The sequence below is a fragment of the Rosa chinensis genome, chromosome 6 (assembly GCF_002994745.2).
Source record: "Rosa chinensis cultivar Old Blush chromosome 6, RchiOBHm-V2, whole genome shotgun sequence".
Classification (NCBI taxonomy): Eukaryota; Viridiplantae; Streptophyta; class Magnoliopsida; order Rosales; family Rosaceae; genus Rosa; species Rosa chinensis.
In genome coordinates this window covers 4,179,959-4,186,105 of record NC_037093.1, presented here as the reverse complement: position 1 = coordinate 4,186,105, position 6,147 = coordinate 4,179,959, and the positions used below count along the sequence as shown (strand labels likewise).

Sequence of the window (6,147 nt, the reverse complement as noted above, 5' to 3'; positions counted from 1 at the left end):
CTTTAATTCGTTTTGGGTCTTGGTCGGTTTCGTCAGAGAAGAGAAAGAAGAAGAAGGAGGAGGAGGAGACGGGCAGCTCCAGAAAGCTGATCATCAGCTTGCGCCCGAATTTTTCCCTTCTCTTGCCTCTGAGTCCTCTCACTGCTCGGGTATGATTCGTTCTTGCATGTGCTTAATTGATCTTGCCTAGGCATTCTGCTGGTCAAGAATGGTATTCTGGTATGGTTTATGGTATGGTTTAGGATGAAAGAGGTTAAAGTTTTGGACTGTGTTTTGGCCTCAAGCTGCAATGAAAGGCTGATTATCGCTCTTTAGAATATTTAAATATTAGCAGTCAATTGATGGATAGTTGAAGTTCTTCTCAACCCTATGTTTTAAAATTAGCAGTAAACCCTAAATGAAGAAAGTTTTATTGGAAAGCTATACATTCATTATCTTTTTCTTAAGAAATCCAAAGTAACCTTAAAGATTTAAAGAGTAATGTTATATGGCCACTGCATGATCTAAGTACTTTTCAAATTTTTTAGTTCAGATAAATGTAAACTTCACTATGTATGCGTGACTTTGGTTTTCCTCAGCAATCATCGGTGATCAGAAAAAAAGGAGCATATTTTCTCACTTCTGCTACTGCTACTGTTAATTCAATTAAATTAGCAAGTGGCTTTACTGCATATTTATATCTGTATATAACTGATCTGCTCTTCTTGATTCCTTTTTTAAGAAGAATATGTTCTGATGTTTTCCAATTTAATTTGAGCTTCGCTTTTGAAATACAGTTATGGCACCTAAACCGAGGATGACAAAAAAAAATGCTCTTAGAAGGTGATCATAGCTCAGCAGATTTATGTCATTCTGCAAGTTATAGTGAAAGTTTATCAAGTGAGGGGAATATGCGAGAAATAAAGAATGATCAGACTTTTTTGCATCTAGCAGAAAGTTCATTTCACGACGATAGCACACATGATCAAATCATGGCAAGAACAGGTTATTAAAAACTGGTAATGTGAATTAAAAGTTTTCGGCTCAATTTTCATTAGTTCTGCAAACTGGAATTTGCTATATTATAATGGAAATTGCAGTAATCAAAATGTGTTTTTAGAATTGTTGTTGTATTGCAGTTAACTCAGTTCACTACTTCAATTTATGTATACAAGAAATTATTCATTTTACGTTTTTCCTTTTTTTTTTTCCCTCAAGTTTCAAATTCGGTCTTTTAAGATTGAATAATTTTTGTTTCCTTCTTTTGTTTGTAGTTCTGATGCCTAAACAGAGGACAAGCAGAAGAAAGTTTACAGTTGCAAGCAGATAAAAGTGTTTATAATTATAATTGTGTGCAATCTAACCTTCATACTTCAGAACAAAGTCGTAAACACAAACGGAAAAGATGTACATCTGCTATAAATTTCAACTGTAGGGCAAGCACGTCCAACAATCTAGGAGTCGAGAAAGCTGCTTGACAAGGAAATAATATTGGACAAGCATCATAGCAAAGAAGCAAATGTGGTATGTCACTAACATTAATATTTTTTACTTTTAATAGTATTTATTATATGCATAGATTAACTTGCTATACTTAGTTTGTGTCACATAAATTCTATGTTTGTGTAATCTAGGAGTCGAGAAAGCTGCTTGACAAGGAAATAATATTGGACAAGCATCATAGCAAAGAAGCAAATGTGGTATGTCACTAACATTAATATTTTTTACTTTTAATAGTATTTATTATATGCATAGATTAACTTGCTATACTTAGTTTGTGTCACATAAATTCTATGTTTGTGTGTACATTCATTGGAGCTAAAATTGATCAAACTATCAATGATGGATCAGGACCTTATGGAATATGCGAGAAATAAAGAATGATCAGATTTTTGTTGCATCTATAGCAGAAAGTTCATTTCACGACGACAGCACACATGATCAAATCATGCCATCCACTATTAAATGCTTCAAAATACAAGTACACAAGAAGAAGGCAAGAGCACACATGCCAAGCAGGATTAGAAACTGCAACTCCTTTTGAAGACTGCCAACAGAAGATCAGTGAAGCCAGTCATCTACTTTCCGCTGACTACATGACATTCTTTCAACTGCAATGACATAAACCATTTTTTGAAAAGCTAATGGTTTTTATACTTTTAAGCAATGTCAATTAGCAGCGAATCAAGCCATGAACATCTTTTTTGCTCCCTACATGACAGTATTTTGTAACAAAATCAGACTAACTATTTTTTTGTTTGTACATATGATGCATACAAAATGCATCTCCTAGATCTAGGGCGAAACAAAATTAACGTAACAACTTTAGCCCGCGGCATCGCGCGGGTAAACTTTCTAGTACACCCAAAAGAAAGATGGGCCGAAGATTACAAACGAAACGGAAAAAACAAACATAAACAAACACAACCCAACCAACAAAAATCTAGCCAAGAACAGAGCAATCGCCGCTGTGAACACCAACGCACCAGCAATTAAGCACGAGCAGAGGACCAGATCCTTGGAGCTTGGGGAACAACAACCACAAGACCAGAAGAGCAACAGAGGCCCAAACCAGGGAGGCCTAAGCAGATCACCCAAATCCTTGTCATTTGAGAAATAGCCGTCGAGGAATCACAGCCACAAGCAGAGTGCAGCAGGATGAACCACAGCAATTCGACCAAACCAAAGAGCATGGGAGATGAAGAAAACAAAACCAAAGACAGACTCAAAGAGCCTAAATCCAGATACACAAAGAATACCAAATTGCAGAGCATCTCCACAACGGAGAAACTCTGCTGCCGCAACTTCCGCCACCATCGAAACTGAAAAAAACCAGAGAAAACGAGAACATAACACAATCCACAAAGGGATCTAAAGGACAGCTACCCATAGTTGCATCATCTCATGTAATATTGATGGGGCACATGCATTTGCTTGCTCTGTAATATGGCTTGGGAAAAAAAAACCATTTTCTTCACGAAAATAATGCCTGCCTAAATGCGTAATGCTTCTTATGCTCTTTCTTGATGAAGTAACCTTGATGGACTGGGGTAATGCCATAGTCAAGAAAATTGAAAAAGATTGATCAAGACGCAAATCTCGCGTTCACAGGGGTTTTGCATGTTGAGGGTTCTGTCAAGAGCACAAAATTGAAGCTCAGGTGGCTACCTGAAATAAATGAATTATCTCATTGATAGATTGGATTATCTGTAACAAAGAAGAAGGTATGTAGGCATGTAGCAGTAAGTATGAAGTTCTGTACGGCTTGGCATATTTATTTATTAGTATATGGAAGAAACATTCTTGAAAGTGGTTATCTGTGGATGGTAAAGGTACCTACATTTTCCTTTTTATAAAGATATATAGTGAACTTGTAGCAAACTATCAACTGGGAACCAAAAATCTTAATTCATTGATGAGTACCAAGAGAATTTCCTTGTGAAATATTGGCAAATTGATGCATGTGTATTAAAAATGTAGTGCGGAGCCATGTACATGTTCATGGTAGAAGATATTACGGAATCAACCCATAAATCATATTAGAACATTCATTCATCAAGTGCTCTCAAAAGCTTGTGCATTATTTGTTTCTGGAGAAATAAGCATTGTTACAAACTGATGAGTGTTACAGTAACTGAAGTTCAATGCTTCGGGTGCTTAAGTAGTTTCAGGCATGTGAATGTGGTAGTTGTACGTATGATGGTTTATTGCTTGTCCATGACGATCTGATTCTGCTGCATGTTTGTACCATGAACAAGTAGGATCTAACTTCGTCAAGGATTGTTGGCTTCAAGACATGATATAATATATACTAGTAACTTGCAGTTGAAGGCTAGAACTTTTTTCCAAAACTTTGACCAGGCTTTCAGCCAATCAGTTATAGGCTTCTGTCTGGTTTTTGAAAAACTTGTTTTGAATTAGGAACGAACGTGGCCCTTACACTTTTCATTTTCTACCTAATTTAATCTTGAACCAGTCTATATATTATGTAGTAAATAAAATCTCAGGGTCCCTTTGGATTGTATAATCCGTTTCCTACAGCAGTTTTCCTTTTGTTATTATGAGCAATTCCATCTCTTGCGGTTGAACACTTGCCTTTGTGTTAGTATATCATGTATTGGCATTCCTCACTTTAACAAAACATCTCTCCTATTAAGCCCATGGGTTAGGAGTCCAAGTATGCAGCCCAAGTCCATAAGTGGTTAATTATAATTTATCCCACAATTGTGTGGTTGTCTTGCTATCGAAGACCCCCTTGAAGACTTGAAGATTTGTTTGCTGTCAGCTTCCCCATCTTAGCATAATTGAACTTGCCTCTTCTTCTCTTTGGGGCTACCTTGTTGTCAAACACCAAGACCAAGTTTGAAGAAAAGTTCAATTGCAACTTGCAACCTCATCTCAGTTTGCTGCCTTGTTGTCGTGGTTCCCAATCCCATTTCATCTTGCTATCTTGTCTAAGATCCAGCTTCAAACTTGAAGATCAAAAGAAGACCCCTCTTCATCATGGCTCAAGTAAGCTCATACATGGCATCTCTTTCAAAAAGTCAATGGTTTTTCATGGGTTCCCTTCCTATGTCAGTTTTGATTATGGAGCTTGAGTGTTTTGGGTTCTTGAATTGGTTTCCCAATTGAAATTAGGAGCATGGGTTTACATGGGCAATCTGAAATTATGGGTATGGGTTTACCTACTCCAATTGAGATTAAGGGTTCTTTGAGTGAACTGTCCCTTCTCTCTTTCCTCTATATATATGGGTTCTCTGTTCCATTTCGGTCATTGAAAATACTTTTGTGTTTCAGTCCCTTTGTTTATCAAGAGTTTATCTCTTTGGTTTTCTGCTTTTCAAGTGTATTGTTCCATGTTGAAAACAATTTGAAAAACACAAAACCATTCATGCATATTCATCTCTTGCATCCCATGAGTTCAGTTGGGAATTGTATGCTTCAAAAGTGAAATCTCCAAGTCAAACTTGCTGCGTTCATAGCTTGTTTCATAGTTGAGCTTTCTGAGTTGTATCACTTGTATAAACAATTAGCAAGTAGTGATTACACACAGCCTAGTGAGTCAGTCTAGGAAGGATTGCCGCGGTCAGTTCAATCCCTGTAGTGGAAACTTGTAATCTATTTTTCATTAGTGATTTGGTTTTGGTCTTTCAAGTGTAAAGGCCACGCAGATGTTTTCCCTTGATAGGGTTTTACTGCGTCAACAAAAATCTGTGTTCTTTAATGCTTTAGTTGGTTTGCTTGATTATTCAATATATTTTGTTCAATATCAGCACTCAGGATTGATCACCCAGTTGCAATCCCTGAGAAAGTTTTGAACAAAAAATTGGTTGTGAGCCTATTCACCCCCCTCTAGGCTCCTTCTGGGATCTTCAATTGGTATCAGAGTGGGTCACTAACCTATGTTAGTGTGTTCCTCTGGCCTCCGAGAATGGACCGTGATAGAGTCTCTAGTTCCATTAACTCTCCTCCATATTTTGATGGGAAAGATTATTCTCAATGGAAAGTAATGATGATGGATTTCCTGCAATCTCAAGAGGATAAGTTGTGGAACATTATAGAGAATGGTTGGATAGAACCAACTAAAAAGGAAACTGAAACTTCAAATCCTATTCCTAAACCAAGAAGTGAGTGGACTGTTGCTGAGCAATTTGATCACAAATGTGATACTAAAGCTCGCTATAGCCTTTTCGCTGCCTTGTCGGATAAGGAAAGAAAAAGAATTACAAATTGTCCAACTACTAAAGCTTCTTGGGAATTACTTCAAACCACTCATGAGGGTAACAAAAAGGTGAAGGCACAAAAACTTCAAAGCCTTGTGCTTGAATTTGAAGAAATGACTATGAGAGAGGATGAATCTGTTGATGACTTCCATAGTCGCCTCGATCATCAATGTTACCAATCAATGTCATGGGTTGGGTGATCCTATTTTAGAGCATAGAATTGTGAAAAAGTTTCTTCGAGCTCTTCCTCCTAGTTTTGAGGCTAAGCAAATTGCCATTGAGGAAGCTCAAGATCTTGATTCATACTCATTAGATGAGCTTGTGGGAAATTTGAAAACCTTTGAGTCAAAAAGGAGAAAGGGTCAGAAAGAAAAATCAATTGCTTTAAGCACTTTGAAAAAAGAAGAAGACCCTTCTGATTTTAATCTAGAAGAATTTGCTCTTC

The 6,147-nt window shown here is 37.1% G+C and overlaps 1 long non-coding RNA gene across 1 annotated transcript; it reads left to right on the top strand.

Annotated features, from left to right (window-relative positions):
* LOC112170019 lies at nt 1-2,333 on the top strand. The gene is made up of 5 exons (XR_002924996.2): nt 1-149; nt 777-998; nt 1,254-1,503; nt 1,614-1,679; nt 1,831-2,333. It is a non-coding gene; the product is annotated as an uncharacterized LOC112170019 (long non-coding RNA).
* Nucleotides 2,334-6,147: the final 3,814 nt, after the last annotated feature.